Source organism: Natrix helvetica (genome assembly GCF_964273705.1).
Source record: "Natrix helvetica genome assembly, chromosome: 2".
In the NCBI taxonomy this organism is placed as follows: Eukaryota; Metazoa; Chordata; class Lepidosauria; order Squamata; family Natricidae; genus Natrix; species Natrix helvetica.
This window is the reverse complement of record NC_138552.1, coordinates 238,408,514-238,423,248: the sequence shown is the minus strand read 5'-3', so window position 1 is coordinate 238,423,248 and position 14,735 is coordinate 238,408,514. Positions and strand designations below refer to the sequence as shown.

General features: G+C 40.1%; 1 protein-coding gene across 1 annotated transcript in view; it reads left to right on the top strand.

Annotated features, from left to right (window-relative positions):
* The first annotated feature begins 277 nt into the window (after window positions 1-277).
* Window positions 278-14,735, top strand: part of COQ8A (coenzyme Q8A) — a 72,661-nt gene continuing 58,203 nt past the window's right edge. The window contains exon 1 of the mRNA XM_081941647.1: window positions 278-434. The gene's annotated coding sequence lies outside the window, so the exon portion shown is untranslated. The remainder of the gene's footprint in view (window positions 435-14,735) is intronic.

Genomic DNA, 14,735 nt, shown 5'->3' with positions numbered 1-14,735 from the left:
AACGTGCCCTCCCGCACATGCACCAGGCCTGCTGCTTTCCCCGCCCCCAAGGCTAATCTACGTCCATTTCCACCAAGGGGCCTCCTGTCACCATGCGAAAGCTACCAGCTCAACATGGACGGGTGAAGGCAGCGCCCGCCTTATTGGCCGAAACTTTTTCCGCCTCGGCTTTTCATTGGACGGAACGCGAACTGCACGAGTCGAGCACGCTCTCCCCGGACTGACAACTCCGCTCTCGCTCTAATCTCTGGGCGACGGAAAGGAGGCGGCTTTTGAGGAGCCAATGAAAGCGTGAGGGGGCGGAGCCTGGGGCCGGGCCTCGAACCAAGAGGGCAGGGGCGAGTTGGTAAACAAGCTCCGCGCCTCGTGGTGCCACGGGGCGGGTGTCGGGAGAGCAGGCAGTCGGGGTTGGGAGCGGCGCCGTGCGGGCCGAGGTGAGCTAAAAGCGTTGGAGACATACGGCGCGGCCTGGCACCCATATGGAGGAGCTGGGAAGGCCTCTAATCTCTGCCGGCCTCCCGTTATCCTCTAAAGCGCATCGGTCCTGTAGCGGCCTGATGTATTCGGCCAAGGGGGAAATGGTGTCCCCACAAGCGGGGGAAGAGGGGAAGAGAGATTCTGGTCGCGGTCGTCTCTTTCCAGACGTTGTGCCAACGTGCCGGCACTCGCAAAGAGGGCCTTCAGCTATGGCTTGCTAGAGAGGCGGGTGAGGGGGGGAAACGCGAATTGCTGCTGCTGCTGCTGCGGCGGCGGCGCTCTGCGTGAGAAGAGGGGGAGTGGAGGGTTCCTGGAAATCAAAATCGGGCTGAGCACTGAGACCATCGCTTGAAAGCAAGCTTAGCTGGGGGTGGGGAGGGGGGGCGAGCCTTTCGCGGCCCTTGAGATGCGTTAGGTTCTTAAGTTCCACCCGTCTTGACCCTGCCGGGAAAGTTCTAGTATAATCCGTCTGGAGGGCGCTGGGTGTGGGTAGGGCTGCACGCTGGCCCGTAAGAGTTGTCTAAGGCGCAGCGTTAATCACAGGATCGGATTGACAAGCTTTCCACCTATTCCACGTTTGAGTCAATAACGTGATTATTCGTGGTTAATTACCACGGGACGGCAAAGTCAGAGCTAGCTTTGCGTTGGGAAGCCACAGCAGAAGGGGGAGGCGTGATAAGCCTTGGTGTGTGTGTGGGTATTTGTGCTTGTGTTTGCCCGGGCGGCAATTGCAGTTCTTATTTTCGCTCCCTGCCTTATATTTTATTCATGCCTACTACCCCAAGCTTGCTTGCTCACTCCCTCTGCTGAATTTTAATGTAAAATGTTCGATGTTGGTATATTTTGCTTCCATAGGAAGTAAAAAGGATTGATAGGAAATCCTGTTTCAGCATGTTATGCTAATAAGTGAACACTTTAAGAATTGGCAGTTTTTTTAAAAAAGGCAGCGACTAGAGTGAGGGGTTGTAGCAGTAAATTAGGTTGGTGGGAAATATTCACTGGGAAACTCTTCTTTTGAAAATAAGTTTTTTTTAAAGCCTCACAATATAGGGCAAATTATGTAAATGGAAAAAAATGTGTCCCATAGATGTATGTGTATTTCCCATTTTCAGTTGATCTATCCACATTTTATTTTTGATATGCAAATTTTATCTTTTTTCTTCTTTTGATCCTGTGAACATTATTTAAAGGCATTTTGCATGAAATGATTTTGTGTCGAATCAGTCTCGATGTGCCCAGAATAGTGTAAGATGTGCTATTTGTGCCATTGTAATAATTCTTTTTTCTGTCTACCTCATTGGTCATGTTCTTCTGATGAGGCTATGTAGCTTCAAAAAGAGCAGCATCCCAGAAAATTACTGGTCTGTCAAAAAAGTAAAATACATTCTGAAAAAATGAAATAGCATTTAGATTTCTGCCATGAATTTAGTCTAAAAGCAAAAAACGTTTTAAAAGAGATAATAAGTTGTACTTTGTCATTTAAGATCAATGGGCGATATTTGAATAAAAACTTAATGTTTTGTGGCATGGAAGCACAAAGAAACAAATTATTTAAAGTTCCAGCACAGATTTAAATGCTTTAGTAACTTTGTTGGTCAGGGTAAAAAATTGTAAGTGCTTCTTACATCCAAAATGGTAGCCTCTAGAGACCTGCCTGCTTAGAGTCCTTTTGTAGTCCCCTGGAAGATTTCTGTTTGTTTATGCAATTTGAGATTTGGAATGAAGGCAACTCCTCCTCATCTATCTGTGGCTAACCCTGTTATTCACTTGCTTTGACTTAACAGTCTCAGGAACAAGATCTCTAGCTTTAGTCCAGTGGGCAGATTTAGAATTGTAAGAGCATGCTATGAATATTCTTTTAGAAAAGCTAAAGGTATGCCCAGGTATATTTCATTCACAAAATGAATATCACAAAGAGCATGACAAACTAGTTACAAAGCACTCAACAGAAGGGCAGGCTGGTGAAGATGCTCTTTGGGATCCCTGTAAACTTGTATGACATGTTCTATCACCCAGCTTATATTTGCTTTTCCCCTTAATTTACAAAATAAAGCACCCGGCCCTAGAATGCCATCAGTTTTATTTTCTAACAGTATTTTTTTGGAAGTAAATACATTGAAGATTTTATTTTTCTTTGTAGTGTGCTAGCTTTTGATTTAATATATTAATGTAAAAAAATAAAGTAACATGGAAAAAGGAGCTTGGTTACTGTTTTCTAGGAAGAGACACCTTCCTGACATAGGTACCAACTTTCAGAAATATATAGCATCCTTAATCTTAAATATAAGAGGCACACATACTCTTACAAGTAGCTATGTAAGTTTTTAGCTTTCATTAAAACTAAAAAAAGGTTTGTTAGTCTTGTTAAACACTAACAGCTGACCTTAAAAAAATTAAATTCAAGGATTCATACTTTTGTTGTTACTAACTTAGATATTCATCCATTAGCTATGATAGCTAAATAATATCCCTTATTTCATCATAGACTTAAATCTAAATACTGCATGTTGGGACAAATGTTCATTTTGTATTGTTATTTTTCCCAGCAAATTATTGGCTAGCTGCCATTGAAGATGCAACACTGATAGAGCTATTTTAATATGGCAAAATAATTCAAAATGTATAAGGGAATCAAAAATGTTTGTGTCAGTGCAAGAAAAAGATATAATGGCCTCGACATACATGGCTTTAATGCTGCAATTTGTATTTATTTACAAATTAGCAAAGGATGAATGTAATGAAGACTTAATCGGTACAAACATGGACCATCTTCATTTGACTCACCAGCATTGAGAGCAATGATCCTTGTGACTTTGAAAACTAAAATACATCATATCTGCCAAACTTTATCTTAACACTGATATTATACATGGATTAAGAAAAACATGACCTTGGAAAGGTCTTAAAAACAAAAGTACTGGTATTTGGGGGAGGGAGGACTTCTTTTCAAGAACAGTTGTATACATACAGATAGTGATGGAATATATTTTCATATCATGACAGTACAAAGAGATGGAGTCTTCATTTTTTTAGCCTGATTAAGAATTTTAAAGAATAAAAATGGCAAAATAAGGAAGTGCTTTTAAAAATAATTTCCTGTTCTCTTTCCTGAGTTTTCTGACTAATAAACTTATTCTATAAATCTGTTTATGCTTTGACTAGCTGTAAAAAAATAGCTAATAATTGCAATATGTAAGCACTTTCCTGTTATTTTTTTAATCAGTGATTAACTGTAGTTAATATAATGTTTATACTAATAAAAATCCCTGTATTTATTAACTTTATTTGCAAAACTTTGAAGAGATCGTTATTTATTTAAATCTTCATAGCCTTCCCAATATCAGTGAATCCAAGGGTATTCAGAAACAAAGAATAATATACATGATTTAGGTAAACCAAAAATACAGACCAGACTACTTACACTAACATCCAGCAACCTGTCGTCCTGAAGCAACCACAGTTAATGTCACCCTTGCCTGTAATCTAAGGACATTCTGTAATCTGTGTGCCATAGCTGAGAAGGCTTTCTGTCACGTCTCACATAATGTACAGCTTCCAGTAGAGGGAGTGAAGAGCCCCCTTGGCACTTCCTCATATTTGGGGAAGATATATTTATGGAAAAGCTTTCCATCAAATACTAAGTAGTTGAGAAGAACCTCACATAAAGAGGGGAAAAAAAGGATGTTTAGGTGTAGTTGAGAGAATATGTTTTAGTAGGCTCTAAGAATCCAATTTAATTTGCCTGCTTCTTCATGCAGTTCTAACAGAAAAAAAATGAACATCCCAGTTTGGCACTTGAACATAAAAATGAGTAGAGGAACCTTGTTAATTAAATCACAGGAGACAATTTCATGCGACTGATTCATGTGAAATTGGAATTAAGAGCATTCCAGTCCAGATTTTGTACAACATACCTCCATTTTCAATTACCTATCAGTTTTCATGTGACACAACAATATGTTTGATAGAGTGGTTATAACGAAAGTTAAAGTGCAATTTATTTTGGTTAAACTTGTAGCTGGTTAAATTATGTATCTGTCTTAACTCTGGGAGAGTCCCTTGTTTCTGCCACTGAAATGCAGAGAAATTATTTGGGAGCTGATGATAAAGATAGCCACTTATCTCCTGTTAATTTTGCTTTACTGACTTATCTGTGATCACTAGAGCAGCTATCTCCTTTGTATAAAACATCAGTTGAAATTGTTAAAATGAACATTTTAAGTGAAATTCATAGTACTAACACTATTTAAAAAGTACAGTTGAAGCAATAATTAATAATCCAATATATTTTTTGTAGCAAAGATATAAAAATTCTAATTTATATTTTTAAATATAGCTTTAAGACTCACTGACAGCCGCAAAGCTCATCATTCTATCTATTTCAGTGTCTAGTCTGGGCATTCCTATCATTTGGCATTTTTCTCCATTTATAAATTTTAAGTGAATTCACATACTTAATTTGATTTTTTTGGAGGAGGAAGACATCCTTATCTAGATGCAATTCTCCAGCCAGAGAAGCAGTTTCTTTACCTGTTTTGCCTTGTCTCATCTGGATTATTTTATGGCTTGTTCCAATCCCTTCCCTCATGTCTCCCTGAGCTCAAAAATTTCACAGTCTCCATGGGAAAAGTAAATTAATGGTAAAATTGAATGTCACAGGCATATTAAGAATGTTTGTGCCCAAAGTTCTGAATTATTTGCACTAGCATTTGCATGTAGACATTTACAGCCTGGAAGAGAAAACAAAACATTGTGATGTATCTTGCCACTGAACATGAAGCACCTTTTCTGTTACTGGTTCCCTGCAGCTGTGGTCACAGTCTATCTTCCAAGTTAACGCAGATAGGTATGTGTAATATTTGGTGCTGGCTGCCTAAATTAGGAAAGTAGCAAAATATGCTCAGAGATTGAATTAATAGCATTGTCAAAAGCTGCGAAAGGACAAAAGTAGATGTAGCATTTTACTTTATGGCATAAATGGTAACTTAACATACATTCTTGAAGAATAAAATATATTAATGTGTTTTTCTATTAGATTGTGAAAAGATGCTGACAATCCCTAAAGTTGATTATGTATCTGCTTAGCTGTTTAGGAAGAATAGTAATAAATTCTGTACCTTATGCCAGTTAATTGTGTTTAAATCAGATTAAATAGGATGCTGAATTAGTTCAGGAAATACTTGTTCTCTGACTTCTGTTTTGCTTTGTTTTCTGCAAATGTGGATTTATGTATTCAACCTGGAATACAAGCAGTAAAGTAAAATCTTTTCTTTCTAAGTGTTTAGTAGGAATTAACATCTGCATAACATCTAGATGACTTCTGTTGATGAGTTTAGGTATATACTGTTTTATGTCATCTCACAGTATTGCCATTAGACAAACCTAACAAATTTCTACAAGGGCTTATTTATTGTTTGTGTAGAGGCAGATATATTTTCCCTGATATATATACATTAAAATGTATATGTTTGAGGAGCCAGTGGCAAATTATAAAAGATATTGTTGAATATGGAATTGCTTTATCTGTAACCAAGCTTCAACAAAAAGCCCACCAAACCATCTTCTGCAATATACAGTACATTTCAGAGTAACAAATACTTAAGTAATGAAAATAGGCCTAAATATGATACTATTCCCACTTTCCTCATTCCTGTAGAATGATGGTGTATAAATGTCATTTTAACTGACCATTTATTCTTGTGTTTCTCATAGCACAAAAGAGAAATACATATAGCCCCAATAGCACTGTTCTTCGTCTCCTAACAAAAATAGAATGCTACTTTTTAAAGAGATGCCAGTAGTCCTTGTCCCAGTGATAAAAACAGCTGCCACAATGCTGTTGCATTACTTTAACCAGAAAATAGATCAGTGCTTTGGCAACTGCCCACATATACCTTCTTCAGTCATTAAGGTCAGAAAAGTGGACAGAGGGAGCACATGAAAACAGCTGACATAGTATTGAATCATTTTCATGGCTTAAAGATATACCCATTGCACTATGGCAGGTGCACTTGTGATTTCCATCTGTGTTTCAAAGGATTGAAGGCTAGTAGTCATGACTTGGTAAATGAAGTGACTCACACAAAGTAATTTGCTTAAATGTTTTGCAGAATGACCTTGAAACTTTGCAGAATAGCTGTTAATTATATAAGGGAGAAAACAATTTTTGAGAATGAAGCAGAATTTAAAGTATATCTGATTTTACAATCCTCTGAACATCTACAGTTATTAGCAGCCAAAAACTTTGGGACAGCTGAACATAAAGTATTGTTGGATTAGACCAGTGGTTCTCAATTATTTTCTGTCATGCCCCCCCTAGGAAGAAGAAAACATTTCGCGCCCCCCGCGCGACTGTAAATAGTATCATTTGTCTATAAAATTGTTATAAGTACACCTCTGCATAACACTGTATCCTTGTCAATCCATGATGGATCCCAATAAGGACGGTTACCCCTTGCGATGATGTCCAGCCACCAAACTCCCATATTTTGCGAAGTGGATAATGGACTACAAAGAGAAAATATGGTTTTAGGGCTTGAAAGCTACGCAGAAGAAAGGAAGGCCAACCCATCAAAAGAATGGAGAGCTGAAGAAGGATTATTACAATATCCCTGGAAATACTACCACCTTATTGGAGCTCATAGGCTGCTTGTAGTAGATTCTTGGCAGAGCTGAGATGGAGGTGGAACATCCACTTTGCTGGTCCAGTGGATGAGGCATGGAAGCCAACTGGGTGATTTTCCCTCTCAACCCGACTCACCTCACAGGGTTGTTGTAGGGAAAATAAGCTGAACAAGGAGCACTAGATGTATTATGTTCCAGCAGGGGGCTGGACTAGAAGACCTCAAAGGTCCCTTTCTCTTACCTTCCTGTCTCCTTCCCCCACCCTACCCTATTCCAACAAAAACATTATAAAAATATTTATTTCCCATTTCTTGCCAGCCCTAGCAAAGAGGTTGGCCTTTCCTAATGGCCTCCTCTCCAAGCCCTCCTTGGCCCAGCTTCCCTGCAGCCCACAAAGCTTCCCGGTTTGGGTGTGGGGGGCAAGGGAAATCCCAATGCGGCAGCCGCGATGTTCCGGACAGAGCGATTCCTGGGTTTGTATTTGCGAGCTCTGAAGCGAGTGCTCCTCCGGGGCGGAGGCAAGCAGGCGGGGCGTGCGCTGGGGCGGCTCAGCCACCGGGTGTGGCCAAAGCGGTCCCCGAGAGGCTTGTTTGCTCGGCCAGCAGGGCGGAGGTGGAGGGGTGGACCCCCGTTTCCCGGCGGCTTTCGTGCTCTCCCCCCGACCCGGCGAGGAAGAGGAGCCGATGGGACCCGCCGTTGCCACCTTCGCCGCCAGTTAGCTCAGAGGAGACGCGAGCAAGGCCACAAAGACCTCTTTGTGCACCGGCGGCCGTGGCCCCCTCGTTTGCACCCAGATGGAAAGGGAGCCTTCGCGCCCCCTTTACGGAGCCTCACGCCCCCCCTGGGGGGCACGCCCCACTATTTGAGAACCGCTGGATTAGACCATGGGTCGTCAACCTGGTCCCTACCGCCCACTAGTGGGCGTTTTGGGATTCCAGGTAGGCGGTGGGGATTTCGGAGGTTAAAACCTCCTTTTGAACTAACGCGCACGAGAATGTGTGCGTTAGGGATTTCGGAGGTTAAAACCTCCTTTTGAACTAACGCGCGAGAATTAGGGATTTTGGAGGTTAAAACCTCCTTTTGAACTAACGCGCGCGAGAATGCGTGCGTTAGGGATCTTGGAGGTTAAAACCTTTTGTGCAAGTGGACAGGCGAGTGCAAGCGCGTGCACAAGGAAACATGTGGGAAGAGGAAGGGGAGGAGTAGAAGCTGATAGCAAGGACAGGCAGAAGTGGAGCAGAGCAGTTGCAAAATAGGAGAAAGAAAAGGCAGGAGAGAATTGTTGGCTAATAATAATAAGTGGGCTAACTAGCTCAGCCTTACTTTTGTACATAACCCTAAGGAAGATTTAAAAAAAGGAATAAAAAGGAAAAGCACTGTGTGGAGTGAGGATCAAAACGTGAGCGTAAAAGTTGTTAAATTGTGAAACAAATTTAGAACCCATGTCTGAAAAAAAGAAATATGCTCGTGGCTATTTACCAGAGTATCTGAAGATGGGTTTCATTGAATCTGTTACAAATAAACAGCTTCCAATGTGTTTACTGTGCCACAAGACATTATCTAATGAAGCAATGAAGCCAAGTCGATTGCGAGAACATCTTCCTACAAAGCATTAAAAGATTTCAAAATCGTTCAATAGCTGCATCATTTCAAAAACAACATGCAAAAAATGAGGATGGATTAACTGCAGCTTATCGTATATCACAATTAATTGCAAAAAGTGATAAAAGTCATAATATTGGAGAAACTTTGATAATACCCTCTATCAAAGAATTTATCTCAACAGTAATGCATCAGGATATACCTGAAGTTTTAAAAACATTGCCCCTTAGCGATAACACAGTAAAGAGACGCATTGACGAAATGGCGGCTAATGTTGAAAATAAACTTATAGGTATTCTCCAAAATTCTTCATTTTCCATACAATTGGATGAGTCTGTCATTGCAGATAATAATGCTCTACTGATGACGGTGATGGAAACAATACATTGCAAGAAGAAATGCTCTTCACTATCAATCTGATTACAGATACAAAAGGATTATCAATATTTAATGCTGTGAAATCATATTTTGTAAAAAATAATATACCCTTGAACAATATTGTTGCATGTGCTACTGATGGAGCACCATCAATGATAGGCCGCTATCGTGGGTTTGTTGCTTACCTGAAGGAAAAAGTGCCAAACGTTTTGTGTATTCATTGTGTTGTGCACAATTCAATTTCAATTCAATTCAATTTATTAGCGCTTATAGACCGCCCCCTCTCCCGAAAGGGACTCGGGGCGGTGTACAGTCCATGTCAAAGAACAAAATTAAAACAATTAAAATTACTACATGGAAAATATATATATACAAATATAAAATGGATAGATGCATAAGAGGAGGATAAAAGAAGTGTAGGACTGTATTGCTAATAAATAATTAAAATAAACAGACATTAAGATCCCAATGCCCAATAAAATTAAGACTATAGAATAATACCCTTAAAAACCAGTAAAATATAAATGCCAGGAGATAGGCGTTGAAATTATGCCAGGCCAGCCAGTCGAAACAGGTGAGTCTTTAGTTTCTGCCGGAAGGAGCGGAAGTCGGTGGTGGTTCTGATGTCGGGGGGGAGGTCATTCCAGAGGGTTGGGCCCATCACAGAGAAGGCCCTACTCCTTGGCGTCGCCCGCTGGCATTGCCTAGCGGACGGCACCAGGAGAAGCCCCTCTCTGTGAGAGCGAATTGGCCGCTGGGATGTATGTGGGAGGATGCGATCCCGCAGGTAACTGGGCCCTATGCCATGGAGCGCTTTAAAGATGGTGGTCAAAACCTTGAAACGCACCCGAAAGACCACAGGCAGCCAGTGCAGCTCACGCAGGAGCGGTGTCACATGGGAGTACCTGGTACTCCCCATGACTGCCCGCGCGGCTGCGTTCTGGACTAGCTGCAGTCTTCGGGCGCGTCCCAAGGGAAGCCCCATGTAGAGAGCGTTACAGTAGTCCAGGCGAGACGTCACCAGTGCATGAGTGACCGTGCGTAGGGCATCCCGGTCCAGGAGGGGGCACAATTGGCGCACCAGGCGAACCTGGTGGAACGCCCCCCTTGCCACGGCTGCCACATGATCGTCCATTGACAGCCGGGCATCTAGGAGGACGCCCAAATTGCGCACCCGTTCCACAGGGGGCAACTGCTCGCCCCCTATGGTCAGCGTTGGAATTAGCTGACTGAACCGAGGTGCCGGTAGCCACAGCCACTCAGTCTTGGAGGGGTTGAGTTTGAGTCTGTTGTCCCCCATCCAACAGACAACATATTGTAGGAAAACATTTAAGTACAAGTCTCCATTCATCATTAAGTATAATAATTAAAGCTGTAAATAAGATCAAATCTAATGCCAAGTGTGATAGAATGTTTCGACAGCTGTGCCAGGACAATAACGAGCAGTTTATTAGGTTACTTTTACACACAGAAGTTCAATGGCTCTCAAAGGGTACATGCTTGTCTCGTTTTGTTGCATTATTTGATAGTGTCATACAGTTTTTTGAAAGTGATAATGAGGCTGGTCTCTATGAACAGTTAAAAACCGTAAAGACTGATGCCTTTTATTTGGCAGACATTTTCAAGAGATTTAATGAAATTAATTTGCAGATTCAAGGAACCAATATAACTCTTATAAGTTGCAAAAATATTGTGTCATTATTTATCAAAAAGCTTGATCTTCTCCGTCATAATATTCTCAAGAGGGAATTTCATCAGTTTCCTGAATTGTCCTCTATAAACAATAATGTAACTCCGGGGGATATTGAAAGGCTCAGTAGCCACCTCAACGAACTCAAATTCGATATGGAAAAAGATTTCAAGATATTTTGAACTTAAAGGTGCATGACGGATGATAAATCCTTTTATAGCAAATGTTGCTGAAGTTGATATAACTTGCCAAGAAGAACTATTAGAACTTAAATATGACGAAGAGAGTAAATGTAATTTTGGCAGTGGTGGATACCAAAAACTCTGGCAAAATAAAAATGCCTGTATTATATCCAAATATGTGGAAAATGATGTTCAATTTATTGATACCTTTCCCTACCACATATCTTGTAGAATCAGGCTTTAGTGCTGTTAATCATATTATGAGCAAACAGAGAAACCGTCTGAATATCACCGAAAGAGGAGACCTTTGTTTGTTCCTTACGAAAATCGAACCAGATATCAAATATTTAGTCTCGCAGCATCAGCCTCAAAGATCTCATTAATCACTAGTAAAGCTAATTTCAATTTACTTTATTGTTTTCTAATTAAACTTTATAAAGTTAAAAACATTATAAACATGCATAAAGTAGAAATAAAAAGATAAATGTATGTACATTTCTTTTTTTAAAAAACACCCTCCTTTCTAAAAAATATTCCGCACTTGCGCAAAAACTGGTGGGCGGTAAGGAAATTTTTCCATCAAGAAAGATCCATTAGTGGGCGGTAGGTAGAAAAAGGTTGACTACCACTGGATTAGACTAAGAATTTCATAGAAACGCTTTCTGCAGGCAGAAAATTCTTTTCGTCTATGGTAGCCAAACATAGGAGTTTGGCAGGGTTTTTTTCCAGACTTACTTTTAATAAAAGGCATAAGCTTTCATAAACAGCAGCTCATTTTATCAGATGTATTGGTTTTGGTTGCTAATAACTGGATTTGACAGGGTTTGTTTTGATGATTAAATATTTGGTGATAGTCTCAGAGTTATACATTTTATTACTTGTCTAGAGATACCAGTGTACATGCGCAAATATTGTTGTATACCAGGTTTTAGAATATATTGTAATGGTTTCAGTTATGACATTGTCTGTGAGAACTTAAAAAAAACATAAAAGCACCCACCCACAATATGAAACAACTGTGGAGTTTTAACACATAGTTTGGCTGTGTTAAATATTCTCCCTGGGCTTTAGCACTATGGCCGCAACCCTAACAGTATAGTGAGAGTAGAAAAATGTATGTTGCCTATTTTTATAAAACACTTGTGTTTCTAGTCTAAAAAATAAAAACCTCTGTAATGAGTGTTATCTACTGTATAGTGTACACATTTTCTGCAAATAATTGAGCTTTATTTGACATTGAAGGAGAACTGAAATCTTCTATAAATTATTTGCAGATTTGTGGAACAAAATATATTAAAACTATTAAACATTTGTCGTTTTGAAAGTAATTTGTTCTTGGTGTCCAATAATTTCTTAGATGAATAAATTAAGCTTGTCTTAATATATGTTTTAGTTGCATCTTGGAGAAAAATTTTGAGATAAATTCATATACCATCTTCTTCTGCCTCCCAGCAATTTGCCTCCTTGCAGCAAACAGCAAACAGCCTGTTTCACTTTCACTTTCACTTTCAGCATGGGGATGATCAGATATTTCTGGCCGCAAGAATTGCCATAGCCTATTGCCGTTTCCACAAGCCCCATTTTCCTCGTTTGCTGCAAGGAGGTAAATTGCTGGGAGGCGAGGCCAAAGGGTGGGGGCCGGTGATTAGGCGGGGCTACATTCGATGTATAAGATGCATCCAAATTTGGGAAGGGACTGCTAATCTAGTGTATTTCAACATTGGCTGCAGGATATTGCAACTCAGCACCAGTCAGATGAAAGGACTGATTGATGGATCTGTTATCCTACTCTCAGTTTTTAGATTAAATTTTAACTGCCCATTCCTGTCTCCTAATAGTGTTCTAAAATGTCAGTTTTTGGACCACAAATGTTTTTATGTTAGTTTGCCATTCATATCAAAATACAGCCAATGTTTTGGAGAAAAAAACTGAGCAATAATTAGTTTGTAAACATCCTTGTAGGGAATATGAATAAATATGAATTATTCTAAATCATGACCATAATAAATGAAAGTTCATTAATTTCAGAGATGCAATTGATGGCTGGAATTTTTCATGTCCCCAGACTATGTCTAACCCAGCCAGACTGACGTAAATAGAATTGTCGGGCTAGAACTTCTATAGTTAATTTGCTGATATAACTCTGCTTAAAATAAAAGAGCTGTCAGACTTGATCAAAATTGGAAAACCCTTGATTTTTGCTTCTTGAAGGTTTTTTTTAAGGAGCAAGTAGTGCAGTCTTTCTACCCTGTCATTTTAGCAGTGGAAAAATATTTGTCAATTAAGCAGCTTCAGTACAAAGTTACATTGTAGTATTTTATGTATGAAAGGATTGAAGTAGGGTATGGGATTCATCATTTTAGTTTGGGGTGATCTAGCCAAGCATTTACAGTTGTGGTGATAGCTTCTTTACTCCCTAGTTCAGTTTTTCCTTGTGTTTGGTTTAACAAATATTTTTATCAGGGTTGCTTGACTCATGGATTTTCTTGTATCACAAAACACTGTACAGTATAATAATCCCCCCCCCCCCCACCTGATAGTGTCTAAGTGTATTGACTAAAACTCACATCATCCTATGCATCCCAGGCTATAGGGATTTTCCCATGTTGATTTTTCAATCCTGGTCTTCCCAGAAATACTAATTTGGCATCTGGTTACCTTGTAGTTGACAGACAGACAGACAGACCAACAGACAGACACACACGGTAGACACCAGCAGCATACAGTATATTATTAAGGAACACATTGATTAGTTTATAATTGTCAGTAGAAAAAAACAACTTATGTAGTCTTAATATACATAGTAATTCATTATAATAGGAATAACACACATTTCCATTTTTTTTTTCTGAAAGAGAAAGAAATATATGGTTTTAATGCTGTGCTATCATAGTCTTTTGTCATATGATTACTTAATCACAGGAAACAATGAAAATCTGTAGTTAGAAAACATGCAGCTATATATCAGCGCTCCTTTATGCCTTGTATATCTTCATCTCAGCTTGTAGCTAAATGTATATACCACAAGTGGGGAGAAGCAGAACTTGATAAAACTACCGGAAAAGGTTTCTGCTCCTGAGCTCTTTAGTTTAGCAATAGGAATTTGGCTTTGCAGCTTGTGAACGTTCAGGTTTTTTGCGGAGGTTTTTAGACATTTTATGTTCAATCTTTTTTAAGCAACCACTGTGCTTTTATTTTATAAAATAGTAGGAATTCCTTCTATAATAAATGTTCAGTGATTCTCCTGTGTGCTGCTTGGAGAGTCCAAGCATGGGTTAATTCTGACTGACTGCCCTGGACTGAATTGAAGATCTTTAGCCACGCCTCCTGTGCTGGCACCCCAGATTTTTCAATTCAGTCTAAGCCCAGTGGACGTGTTACAACATGTTTGCAACATAACATCAATAGATCTCCGGGAAGCGTACCTCCACATCCCAATCCGAAAGGCCCATCGCAAGTTCCTGATGTTTTATTACGCAAGCAAGCACTATTAGTCTAGGGCATTGCCGTTTGGCCTGTCATCAGCCCCCAGGACATTTACAAAGATTCTGGCAGCGGTGATTGCGTCCCTGAGGTCATGCCCAGTTTGACTTCAAGCGTACCTAGATGACATTCTCATTCAATCGTTGTCCTCCCAATAAGCAGCCATGGACCTCCGGTTGACGATGAGAGTTCTGCAAGATCACGGCTTCTCCGTCAATCTGGAAAAGAGCCATCGCGCTCCCACCACGAGGTTGCAGCATCTCGGCGCAATAATAGACACTGTCAATTGCCAGGTTGTC